The following is a 13,906-nucleotide window of genomic DNA, read 5'->3' as shown; positions in this document are numbered from 1 at the left end:
CTTGTATCAGTAGAGATGTTATTTTATTTGCCTTTATACAGCGAATATGAGAAAGATTTGATGGGTCTCCCATTTAGTGCCCAGGTTCGCAGAATGCTTCTTTATCCAGACTTTTTTGCTTCCTTTTAATAATCTCACCAATCACCAATCTAGCCGCATCTCATAATACCGTACTTCTGCCATGCACACCCTGTGCACTGCCAAGAAGTGGCACTTATTGATCTTGATCGCATTTCTCATTCTCTTGCCACTTGGCTTTCAATGTATATGGTAGATGTTGCCTTAGAGTAGGTTAGGAGCCATTTGTGTGCAGAGAATTTGCTATTTGCGTGTCCTTTTGACCTCCAATTCTTGATTCACGCACACGGCTCATTACTGCTCACGGATCTTAGCAATGGAGGTGTCAGACAAGATGGGGGGGGGTGGATGGGGTCTTCTAGCACTGACGTGCTACTTGTTAGCAGAGGAAAAATCGACTATACAAAGCAGATCATTGTGTACAGATTGAAAACAGTATCTAGAATGTACGATATATTTGTGCCTAGCCTTTTCTTTTTTTTAAATAACACGTTTGTGGTTAAATAACCCATAAGACATACCATGTTAAGAGGAGGAAGGCACGCAGACTGTCTAAATAATATTGCTGACAAAATGTTTTCTAGCATTATGCGAAAGTAAACATTTAAATAAGAGTAACAGTTCCCCACATGTCCTATATTGTTCTGTGAATTACGATTAATCAAATATCGCAATTCTTTTACACTGATCTGTTATAATTTCCCTAATCACTCATCTTTGCCATTGGTCCCTTTCTTCTTTCTTTTTACTATATAGCGGATTGCTGAAAGCTATATTTTGTAAATTGACTGAGGCTATTGTGCAACCCAAATCCTAGTGTATTCCATTTCCATTTTAATGCAAGATATTGCACATTTTCTTCCGTGCAAGCTCCCTGCGTTTCAGCATGCAGTCCAGGATATCATTGCTTTTTTTTAGGAGCATCTGCATAGTCTTCAATTGCCAGGTCGGCCATGTGATAAATGGCATGGAACTTCAGCATCCAATCTGCTTTACGTGGAAACAAAACAGAAAATCCATTGCAAATCCGCTCAACACAAACTTGGAAGATGCATGTAAAGCCACTAGGCTATGAAACCTGTCATTCGATTGTCTGTTGTCAAAGCCCTGATCAAGAGCTTGCCAGCACAATACATATGTTGGCTATATTGCAAATCTGGTTATCCCTGTGCCTGCTGACCCGAGCGAATTCAGGTGAAAAGCCTCCCTGTGCTGGCCTATCTGACCATGAAGGTTTTATTTTACTGCAAGATGTGTCTCGGGAATAGGAATGCCACCCTATACCTTATGACATGCCCTATTCTCCTGAGAAACAGTGGTCTTTCTGAAGGGTGAGTACCGTTAGCTTGGTACTCGACCATACTGGCGACCATGCAGATATTTGAAACATATTTTACATTTACTGTAAACAAACTTTGCAGAAAATGGCAAACAAGTTTTACTATACCTGCCTGGCAGCATTGCAGCAAATATGAAGTGTGCTCATTGGACATGCAGCATTTTACAGAAAGCACTGGTAAATATTTTGTCGCCTGTCACCATGGGGCAAATGTATTTCTCTTTGATCGAGTATGTAAACCATGAACTCCTTGAAGGTCTAGTTAATAATGTGTGAAGGCTGCATGCAATATATGTCAGTCTGTCTGACCACCAGCAAATGCCTGCACATGTTTCAGGCACTTGCATTGAAATAACACCTTCTTTTATTTTTGCATTTATTATATAGAGGCAAAAACAATAAAAAATGTTATTGGCATCCAGCGTGGTTGCCAAATTAGAGTGTTTTATGTACAGTGTACAGCGATAAAAACACATTGCTTAATATATTGTAGCCTTATTAAAATGCGTTTCTTAGTAATTGGGCCAGAGTTGATGTGTTTTCTTAGATTATTTCTATTTAATGCCATACGGAACTATATGTTAGTCAATAAACAGAAAACTGCATTGGAGTATTACTCCCTTTCAACCAGCAGCGTCTCAACTGACATTGCTGTTGCATGCAACCCATTCTAAGAGATACCCTCCTTTTTTTCCTTTACCACCAGTGTGCGGAATTGCTAGTAACAGGGAGCTATTTAGCTCCAATCTCTAGCCTATCAGTGCCTGGTTACCTTGACACAAAATGGTGCCGGGAGCTACTTTTAGTGGGCATACATAAAGTGGTGGGCATACATAAAGTCATTGTCACGTAGGTGTGTTAGTGTTGGGGAATGTTTATAATTTAGGGCACCTCTAACACATTTCAAGCATTTTTGATCATACATAATGGACAAAAGGTTGACATTTGTCTCGTGTGAAAGTGACATTTGCGTGCGCTACGTACTAGTTCCTGGCGCAACAGCTCCTGTCTACCGGCTGTTACGCGATACCCAGGAGCTGATTTGTAGCTCCTGCTAATCAAATCTCAATTTCGAACCCTGGCCGCTCTATTTTGTCAGCATTTGACCCCTAGACTATTAGGGATTACTTGCAACATCACCCCTTTTACCATTAAACATTGCACCACAATAACCAGGGCAGGTTCTAGAACTACGGCGAGGCGCTGCCCAGTAGTCCCGAGAACTTCAAGGCACCGGGTGAGGGACACGTAGGAGTCAGTGCTTTTAGGTTTAGTTCATTCTGGGTTCTGGGGATTGACAGGGGCGTTTGGCAAGTGGGTGTCTTTCATCCCTGGAGCCCAGACTGGCTCTTACTTTGCTAGGCAAGCAGATATGTCACCCCATTGGCATCGCTGCGATTTACCACCTGGGCTAACTCTCTCACTCCCACTCCCAAAATGCATTCTTACATCAGATGTTTAAACAAGGTTTCTTTTTTTTCTTTCTTTCATTTGCAAGACATAATTAAGGCAAGCGTGAAGCTTGGTCAGACGGTGCATTCATCGTGCATTAGGGAAAGGCTGCAACACTTAATCTTGATGTCAGAATGCATTACTTTCATTAGTTTGAATTCCGCTCCAGACGGGTCACATTTGCACACGTTATTATTGAAAACGGGAAATCTCATTACTGCTTCTACTCACCTTTTTGGAAAACCGTTTTCAGGAAATGGAATAGCGGAGAGACATCCTGTAAAAATGCCGTTGCAGCAGCAAAGTCTTTCTACCATTTATCAGTTATTTCATTTTTCATCTGGGGTCACTACCAGGGTGTGTTCTATGGCTTTTACCTTGGCCCATAATTGATTAATCGGTTTAATACTGTTGGAATGATCTTATTTTTTGTCTGGCCTTTGTTTTATTCTTTACACTGATTTTGGTGGTTGCCATTTTTGGTGAATAGTTTGAGTTGTTTTAGGAAGTCGAATAGGAGGCAGCTTTTGGTGCAGCGGGAGGGTACATAATAGGGTGACAGCGGGAGGCTGGTTGACGAACTGGGCGTGTCACCAGGGGTGGTGGGGCCTGGCACACCTGCCCAAACCCCAGCTCCGCCACTGCTGTGGCAAGGAGGTGCAGCAAACTTTGGACTCTCATTGCTGCCTTTTCGGGCTGGGGCATGGGCTTAATGCTCCTGTCAACGAGTATAAACCCGCGGGGACAGTTACAGGAACTTAAAAGGACAGCCATAGCATTAGCGTGAGAGGTTAAGGAGAAAAGGGAGGGGGGCATAGATGCTGCAAGGCATGGAATTATTGTAGCAAAAGGACAAATGTGAATCGGGACAGCAATAGTATACAACGTTTGACAGTGGCTCCTAGCGAAGGGTGGAATTGCACACCCCCGTCAATGAGAAACATTTATGGTTTTTACCAGCCAGACATGACATGGAGGTACATTCATGAATGATGGTCAGGATAAGTTTGGGGTTATCTGTGGCCAAAAGCTGGAGTAATGATCCAGGAATTAGGTTTTCTGTAGATCACGGGTCTGCAACCTTCAACTCTCCAGTTGTTTTGCACTACGACTTCCATGATCTCTTCCCTATACTGGCTAAGTCTGATGGGAGTTCTAGTCTAGGCCCCTACTGTAAATTCTCTAGAGAGAAAATGTTATGCAGTGGGAGTTTTTCCAGAGTTTGGATTCAAACGCCTCCCGTGCCCAGAGCTGTATTAAGTACTGTAAGTACCAAACCACCATCCAAAGCTAGGGGTCCCAGAGCTGCCTATTTAAAGCACTCCTAAGACAAAATGAAAACTCGTTGTGTTGGGACCGGAAGTGAACACCATCGGAAATCTGCTCCTGTGGCTCCTTCAATATGCCTTTTATACGGTAGACGGCTCCAAATCGATCCGTCAGAAATGCAAACACGAGAGAAACTTTGGTCTATTGAGTGATGGATTCTGAGTACAAGGTTATTTGTTCACCCTGATCTTAATTCAAGGTGTACTGCTCAGTTGCTTCATGCACTAGAGGCGTATATGATCTCATTGCATGATTTTATACTCTGAATATTTTCTTCAGTGCTTTTTCTTTAACACTTTTTTGGAACTCCCATTCTTTATCAACTGTATACTTTTTCACCTGTCCTTATCAGCAGGGCGTGTTGCTTTTTACATTTGTTAGAATTTTGTTTGCCTTCTTTTTTTTTAGTAATTGCCATTCTGTTTCCCACCAAACTCAGAAGTACATTTTCGTATATAACTAAATGAATTCATAATTATCTGTTCACATTTTCAACTTTTTAAATGTTGATGAAGGAGTGCATTACAGAGTCAATCATGGTCTGCAAGGATGGTTAGGTGGGGTGAACATGCTGCTGCCCTAAAACTCTCGTCCCCATTTTTCCACCTAAAGACACTGCCAATTGGATTTAAAACAGTGAGCCTCATTCCAAGTCCAGCGGTTACCGAGCATGAAACACCGGCAGATTGCCGCCGGACTTGGAATTAATTACCGGCTCTGGAATTCCCGGAATTACCAGGGCATTACATCCCCGGTGGTCCGGTAATTCCGGAGCCGGCATTCAGTTACTCCCCATTCTCGTGGAGTCGCATAGGACTCCATGGGAATGAGGGCTGTGGAAACACCAGCACCATGTGGTAATGGTGCTGGTGTTTACACGTCCATCTGCGGCCGGTGGCGTTACGCCCGTCAGGTCAGACCTGGCAGGTGTAACACCACCGGCCGCAGAACTCGTAGTTAGCCGGTCCAGAAAGGGTGCCGGTACGGTTTTACCGGTACCATTAAATCCAGACCGGCTAACTTGTAATAATTGTGTCTCTGGCATGTACATGATTTCTTTCCATTGTAGGGGTGTAGCCGTCGGGCAACCATTGATTCACAGTGCTTTAAATAGTGTGTGATCCATCAAATATAAACTATTTTTAATCTAGTGAAAATAGCTGATGACTAGAAAAAAATGTTGCCTAAAGAATTCCAGCCTTGAAGTGCTTGCTGCCGGTTGTCTTTACCAATAATGTCTTTCTGGATACTTAACTGGTATCGCAAAAAACACAAATGCCTTCGCAGCCCATTTGGCATCATATGATCAACATTTTTAGGTCACCCGTAGGATGGTTTCTTTCCTGTGATTTCTATAGCCCGATAGATTACATGGTTCTGAAATCTTTGGCTGTCCAATGTTTTGGACTATAATTTCTATGATACCTTGCCTGCAGAGTCAATGGAGAAGGATCATTTGAGTTGTAGTCCAAAAGATCTGGAGAGCTACAAGTTGTAGACCTCTGCTACAGCATGCCACTTAAGTAGCTACTCAGGCAATTATCCTTGGCATCTGAGGAAGTTAATATTGTTAATTTGCCAGGGACTGCCATGTCCCCTAAACAAATACATTTAATTAATCAAATCCTTAATGACATAAGTAGGCGTCTATGTCCCTCACCCCAGACTGGACTCAACATTCAGAGGAGTAATTGAAGGATTTGTGTAAATCACAGCAATTTTTCCAATAGTTCTAGTATAATGTATCAGAACAGGAATTTGATTTAAGCTAGACATGTAGATCTGAGAGGGTGACTTGTAATGGATTAGCCTAAAATGTAATAAATTGCTGAATTAATACAACAAATCTGCATTTAGGTTTACTGTCCACACATAGAACGTAGGTGCCCTTTGACCGATTGTAGGATATAGGAAGAGAAGGTGCTAGTCTTGTACACACACTCGAAAAAGGATTTCATTCTATATTTTATAGGCTGAAATTTTAATGATCTCTGTAACGTACATTTTTGTATAACAGGGTAGGTTGTGTTTGAATGATTATCAAAGTACAATTATGAAACCTATTTCTCTATTAACTTACTATTGATTTGAATGCATATACCATACTGATGACTCGGGGGCAAGGCGTTTGTTTTGCTTCTGGAAGCAAGACAACGCAGAGCAACACAGGTTCGAATACCGGTTCCGTGCTTAGAGACTGGTCTCCGGTATTAAACATGTTGTAAAATATAAATTAACACACATTTCTTTTTTGAATTTAAAAAAAATTGAAAATGCAATTTGATCTGAGCGCAGGAGGAAGACATTATTGGCATTCAGATTTTATTTGAAAACTCCTAAATTTGGAGGGGGTGCATGTGCTGTCTTTGTGTACGTCGTCTTTGTCCTGCTTTGTGTATTACGTCCAATGTTCCCGGCTACTGGAGTATTGCTATATATATATATATATATATTTTCAATGACAAAACATCAGTTGGTGTGCCGTGAAGGTTATAGGTTTCATACAAAAAAACCCGAGCAATGTACCAGCCAAGCACACCACCTCAACACTGTGTCCCCAGTAAAGCTTCTCTTGACCTCACCTAATAATATACATTGTGCAGACATAGCAAGTTGATTGCAATATATTGCTACAAGGGTTTTCTTTGTCTAACGTAGAGTTGTTGTTACTGGCAATTACAGACGGGAAGGCCTCAGCGATATAAATGTATAAATTACAGATGTCATGTCGAAGCGCGTCTGTCACGAGTTAAGTTATGATTATTGTAGCAATCGAAATTAAGATTGGATAAGCAGCAGCTGAAAGTCGCTCCTGGGTATCCAGCATTAACCAGTGACCAGGTCGGGGAACGAGGAGCTAGTACATAGCGTTCCGTAAAAGGTGCAAACATATCATTTTTTCAATTATTATAGATGTTTTCTTATTTTATTTATAGATTGCCCCCAAACAAAGAGAGTTAAAACCGTGCAGATGTGTTTCTTTGGCATCAATTGACTTGGGGGCAAAATGTAGCTCCTGCTAACTGTTGCTGTTAAGCTAACTAGGCTTTTATAGGGTATAACCAGGAGCTAAATCTGTAAATTTCAAACCCAGGTATTGCCCGTGATAATCTCTTTAGTGGGATCTTGATGTCATTAATGTTGTCATTTGTAACGCTGCACGTAACAAAAATAACTTTTTCAGCCTAGCAGAGGTCCTGGAGTTAACTTGTGCAGCCAGTGCTCCAAATAAGATTTTCCGGTTCGAGTATTTTACGCCTTCTATTTTGAAGTTGGGAGTACAATTATTTTTAGGGAGCAAAAATGTAAGTCCAATTGCCAATGGGAGTATTGTATAAATGGGTAAAAATATGTTTTATCTGGAAAATGGAAATGCTTTTGTAGTAATTATTTATTTGCGCCTAGTTAATCATGCACATTAAAAGATACATGTTTACTTCTTCTGATTGGGCACTAATAATAGCTTCTTCCTGTGGCACCTCGTGAACTGCTGGTCCCAACATATTCATCAAGCTGTGTGGTTGAAAGCAGTGGAGAAAGTTCTACGTGTCTTGTTTGCTATTTTTTTGTTGGGAGTATTGTTACTCCCTAGTTTTTTGGGGGGGGGCATTTGTCTATTTTTAGGGACTAAACATGCTCGATATACTCCTTACATGTACGGCTGTGTGAAGCTGTCCTTACTTAATTGATTTTTGTTTCTGGTGTTCTGTAATGCTATACATTTTGATCACTTCTGAAAGGTGGCAACTGTCCATGCAATCCCTTCATCTCTCCCGCCCTCAATTGGCCACTGGGCAATACACGGGCCAGAATGTAGCCATCTAATTCACCCATTTAAATAATACTTCTAGGATGCAGCCATCCAAACTGTACATCTCTCTTTTAAGTTAAAGACTCACTCATTGTGTTTTCTAATGAAGAACTGAACATTTGAAGCTGTATCCAGAACAAGGTCTCCTTCTGGATCAAGAAGAGACCCAGTTTTTCCTTAGTCTAGAGTGAAAGACACGGAAATAGGTTTGGACACAGGACAGTAGACATTTTACTTTATTGGCTATCCTGACAGAGTACTTAGTATTTTTGTTGAGGTAGGGCAATCCCTTGTAGAAAAAGGGCAAGATAGGTTTTTCCTTTTCTTTTACTTTTATATAAATAAGTCTTTGGCAACAAACATGCCACCACTGTGTCAGGCACGTACTTTTGCACTCTTAAAGTCCATATTAAACACAATAATAGCCCACCACTTTAGCTAACTCGCTGTTCCTTGTGCTCGCCTTTAGGGAAGGAGAATGGCTTATAACTCCCCCTATCGCCCAATTATGCACTTTCTCATGCTGCATAACAGATTTTATTTCAATACATATCTCTTTTTTTTGGATTGCACTTTTTTTCTGTTCAATGCATCCTAAGCTGACTAAGGTGTTGCTGTCTTTGGACAGGACTCAATGCATCCTAAACCGACTAAGGTGTTGCTGTCCCTGGGCGGGACTCATTGCACCTTCATTCAGGCGTTTATGCACTTGAGACTACTACAGTTGTGAGCTGGCGCAATATAAAAACATAATAATACTAATGGGATGGTACCATATACCAATCTGCATATTCGTTATACTAATTCTAATAAAGCATTATAGCCGGTGCGAGGTATAATCTTCACCGGATAATCTACCCTCAAAGTATTGCTGTAAATTGGGTAAAGAAACCTTATCACAAGTGATCATGGCCCCGCCCTCTGTTAATTAAGCTGTTGAGCATGCTTGATGATTTTCAGCCAGAAAACCTATTTAACTCTTAACAAAATACCACACTAGAGGCAGGGCTATACGCGATTCTTGGCAATTAAGAAACTGTGAGCTGTGTGCAGTAGCACCTTTTAGGTGTTCTTATGAGCAGAATGGGATTACCATAATAAATTATCTTGGACCCAAATAACCAGATGGACTCAAAGAATATTATCAGCTCACTAAAGAAGGGAAACCTGTTGAACAACAAATCATAGCCCACACACTCTCAATTAAATTTTGATTACACAAAGGATTTATACCTCGATGTGCGTCAGCTATGACGTCATCCTACGTGGCAAATATTAAAGCCTATTGGACCGTGGGATTGGTTAGGGGAACATATCTACTTGTAGTTTCTATAAGTGTTGGTAACATGATTGACTGCCCCTCATCTGGCAGTCATGCCTTGAACTTCCCTTTAACTACATATAATACAGAGTATAGCAGAATAACGGCAGCAGATTAGCCCCTGCAACAATGTATGTTCACCATTGCATAGGCCTAATGATTGGTTGGCATTCTCTCACAACCTTAGACATTCGGCTTGTTAGCAGCACATAAGCAAAATGTAACCCAGGTGCAGAGAACAACGTGGGACAAATGCCCACTTGCCCAATTAGTTTACCATCTCTCATCAGCCAAGGGTTCTTCTTTGTACTTGACCTTGCTGGATGTTCTCCTCTCTGGAACTTGAAGGGGAGTTAAGGTACATTGTTATGTTCGTCTGGAGCTTATGAATTGGCCTTGTTTTCTGGTCTTGCACCACGTGTGAAGAGATCATGATTTTGTCCATATTGTCTTTCATTTTAGTGCTATTTAATTCAATTATCCTGGGAGTCATGACTCTCTTCGGCCTCTGGAGACTTGGTTGCTCCGACTTGTATATGCTTTCTGCATCTTTATTTGTTCAATACTTGACATTCACAAATGTTTGCTCATTTACTTAATCTAAGAGAAATATGTCCTGCGTATATTGCTTATCCTCGTTGACTCCGTTTGTACTCTGCAATTGCTTATTCCTGTGGCACCCTTGATCTTTGGTCAGCAGCTATTCTTCGTTCATGCACAAATTTGTATTTCCATCTTTCCAACATAGACACTTTACCCATGTTATATCTTCTACTACAGCAAGCTTCTATGTGACTCATGTACCTTGCGTTTCTGCGTATATACATTTACTACATATCTGGTTACGTATCTTCTGTGTATATATGATTTCTTCTCACTCGTATATATGCTTACTTTTGTTTCTTCAGTTACATCTTCATTCTTTAAGTATTCTCATATTGTTTCAGTGCGTTATCTTGTCTTCTCCTTATGACATCAGTTTGCACCTGTCACATTTTCTTTACAGCCCTTCGATATTCAGTGGTGTCTGCAAATTTTCTGCTACCACTTCAGTTTGAGGGTATATTTGGTCTGGTTGTCTGAGTGCATAACGTCTATCATACACTCGATGCAGTATTGGAATGATACCTTCTTGCTCTTCATCCAGTATGTTGGAGATGAGGGGTGGGTTCTATCAATGACGTACACGTCTGCTCCTCTACAACTGAGAGTATGCATAAAATTGAGGTGGTGTTTGACTTTTTACAGCTTGGTAGTAGCTTACAACTTAGATTCTTCACCGAGAAATCTAGTGTCAGTGGCTTCTCTTTGTTCTGTAAGGTTTTACTAGTCCTAATTATCCAGAAACATTAATGTTATCCTTAATGTTTACATCTGAAAACTTTCCAAACAACAATGGGAATTGATAGCGACCGGTGCAAATGTTACCTTCCTAGTCATGGTGAAGGCAGCTTCAAATGTTTGGGGAGACGTGTCATGCTAGTAAGATCCAAACTGTGAGGTATCCATATAACATTTAAGTAGATAAGCCATTTCAGTTATAGCAGACTACACATGCCTCAGCACCACTTAATAGCCACCACTGGAAGTTCACCTCCAGATCAAAGCAGTGCATTATGGGTATGCAAACGAACCGACAAGCTTGCAATTCAGCTCCATTTGAGATAACTGTCAGCATATCATACACTTGTCACAATATCACTATAATATTGATGGTGTCATGTACATTTTGTATACCAAATGCCAGAAGCTTTTTGTTCGCAATGGCAGGCACATGAAGAAATCAGCAACACTATTTTCCTCAAAGCCGGATACCCTGTACCACAAGGCTTGCAATATCACAATAATATAGAAGCACAATTGTAATGTAGAAATGTTTCACTTCCCTAATATTTATCTGTTTGTCAGGTTTTATCTTCTCCGTCAGCATCCAGTAAAGCAGTACCCCGCATGTTCTTTTATGTGGCTTGAATGAGCAGTGGGGAAATTAGCGGGACATTCGTTATTTGCTTTTGTTTAACCACAATCCATGGATAAATAGAACCTCTCTGGATTTGCTGATGAGAGACCTCAGGGAGTAAGGTGCTTGCTGTTGAGATCAGTCTTCAACCAGCATGACATAGGACCTGAAGCCTGGTTGTCCTGACTTTGCCTATTATCCGATAGAGGTAATGATCTTGGGTAGTAGCAACAACTTTTCTTATATTGTGCTCAAAATTGTTCAGTTTACCCAGTTTTGAAGTAAAGACCTCAGGAAATTCCTTTGACCACTTGTCTTCAACTTCTGCAATTGTCACCGGTTCTGCTGCACTGGCCTGAATGCGGACACCCAATTCTCTTTGTTCGTCCCATCCCAAGAGTGACGCTCCTTTTTCTGCGACTAATATTTTTGCAGACCATTCTCTCCCTTTTTATGACACTCTTCCACAGAATTCACCAATTAAGATAATGGCGGCTTCTCCATAGCCACACAGCTGAACTCCTGCAGGGACCAGGATATTGAGATCTTTGCCAAGAACGTTTCTGAATGTGTCCTCAGAGATTATGGTCCAAGGCGAGGCGAAGTCCACTTTCATCTTGAGGTGGCAACCATCGATCCAGAAATGATCAATTGGCCCCTTGAAGTCACCGGATACAGCAAAAATGTGAAATATGTGTCTTGTGTTCTTTTCTTGAACTGGTGGTCCTTCTGAAATCCTGCTCGAAAGCTGGCTGCCAGCTTGGTTTTCAGGGTCCCTTTGCTCTACAGCATTGATGGAGGATTCTCTGCACATGTTTGCAAAGTGACCTTTTCGCTTACATCTGTAGAAGTCCGCAAGTTATTCGGGGCACGAGGGAAAATTCGCTGAGTGTTTGGGATTGCCGCACCTGGAACACTTCTGATTCCGCCACTCCCTTCTTGTGGCCATTCTCCTTTTGGGCATAACCGCACACACCCTTTGTGCACTGCTTTGTGTGGACTGTTTGTCTATCTTCATGACCCTCATATATTGGGTGGTCTGTTCAACACTGCGTGTCAATTCCACGCCTTGTTCCAAGGAGACATCTCTGGCAAGCAGTTTTTCCTGTACTCTAAGACTGTTCGTGCATTTTACCGGTTGATCCCTAATGAGAGAGTCAGTGAGATTGCCGAAATCACACGTGTGACTCAATGTCCTCAACAATGCCACAGTGATGATCACAGGTCCCCTGAAGGAATTCACATTTTGACTGCACAGGAGGCTGGAATTGGGACGGGGGTGGAAGGGCACTTTAGGGTGGTAGGAAGCAGTGCGGGCGTGTCATTGCTAATTCCAGAAGAAATCCCAGCTATTCTGAGAGCCTGGCGGACAGTTGCTGCCATTCCTAGTTTGACACATAAGGATGGAAGCGCTAGAAATAAAGTATAGTCTCATCAGATTAGGCATTTACATATATTTACAAGAAAATCAATTTTCTGTAACTTTAACTTTCAACTAAGATTGCTAATGAATAACAAGTTGCATTGTGAAGGGTCTCCATTTCGACTTGTTGTGTATCCTATGAACTGTTTGTGCATTTTGTTACTCCCATTCGTGTGAAAGACCACGTTTAACACATTACCTTTGATCACATAGTGTGCTTCACGTTACATGCAGTCATGAAGCACACACTGTATCTTTTTTGTTGCATGCTTCATGATTGCACTTGCCTTTGTTTTTTGCTTGCGATGCCATGCAAATCTCTTGTCTTTTTCTATTCGTAAATTTGCAAGAGAATCAGTGCCTTGATGGCCGTATCCACCTATCATATGGCCGACACATGTTTCGCGTTTTAAAAGCCAATATCCAAGAAATACTGATTGTCTCTGTCCTAGGTCCACTGAGCCCCACCCACCTCATCCTATGCCTCTCTGGGCTGTATCCAATCCCTGCTGCTGCCATTGCTTGATCCGCACATGGATAACAATATTTATGTTCCCTAAAATGTAAATGCCATGCTTGAAAACATTCCCCAAATGCTGAGGAAATGAAACCTACTAGGTTATGACAAATCTGCTCCTGTGACAAATGTTCTTTCTGAGATTTTTCACATGAGCACCCCAACAGCGTGCAGCAATGTTCGCGATCCACCATTGATTTTCTTTGCTGCACGCCCTGATGGTCCCACGCAAGGCATATTTTGACAAGGACTAAATCTGCCTCTTGTTTTCAGCAAAATGTGCAGTTCTGCAAGACTGAGTCATGCATGCCTTTCCAGAAATGTAAAGTCCCTTTATCTGCCCTTCTTCCTCCATGAATATTGGATGATGTCTGCGTCTCTCCACTCATAGTGGCTCTTAAAAGTCCCTCGTGGGCTCTCAGACGTGGCGTTGTGGAATAGCGATGCTCCGACTCGGTCTGCTGGGGTCAACGAGTCCCCTGCTGGTGAAAAATTTGAATCTGACACATGACATGTGCATTAAGGGGGGAGCAGTCAAATCCTGGGTAGTGCGTGTCCCGGGAAAGTGCCTTCCTTGCTGCTTTTACATGTGCCAGATGCTATAATTAGAAGTCGTCGATAGAGTCCATGATGGGTTGTCACTTGGCAGTTAAGATATAATATAGCGATGCCACTA

At 41.7% G+C, this 13,906-nt stretch overlaps 1 protein-coding gene across 4 annotated transcripts in view; it reads left to right on the top strand.

Moving 5' to 3' along the window:
- The window catches only part of SEMA6D (semaphorin 6D), a 138,374-nt gene that overhangs the window by 90,777 nt on the left and 33,691 nt on the right, over nucleotides 1–13,906 (top strand). The gene's annotated exons all lie outside the window — the stretch shown is intronic.

The sequence above is a fragment of the Ambystoma mexicanum genome, chromosome 11 (assembly GCF_040938575.1).
Source record: "Ambystoma mexicanum isolate Mex_15411 chromosome 11, UKY_AmexF1_1, whole genome shotgun sequence".
NCBI classification, from domain to species: Eukaryota; Metazoa; Chordata; class Amphibia; order Caudata; family Ambystomatidae; genus Ambystoma; species Ambystoma mexicanum.
The sequence above is the reverse complement of the archived record's forward strand: the minus strand, read 5'-3'. Positions and strand labels throughout refer to the sequence as shown.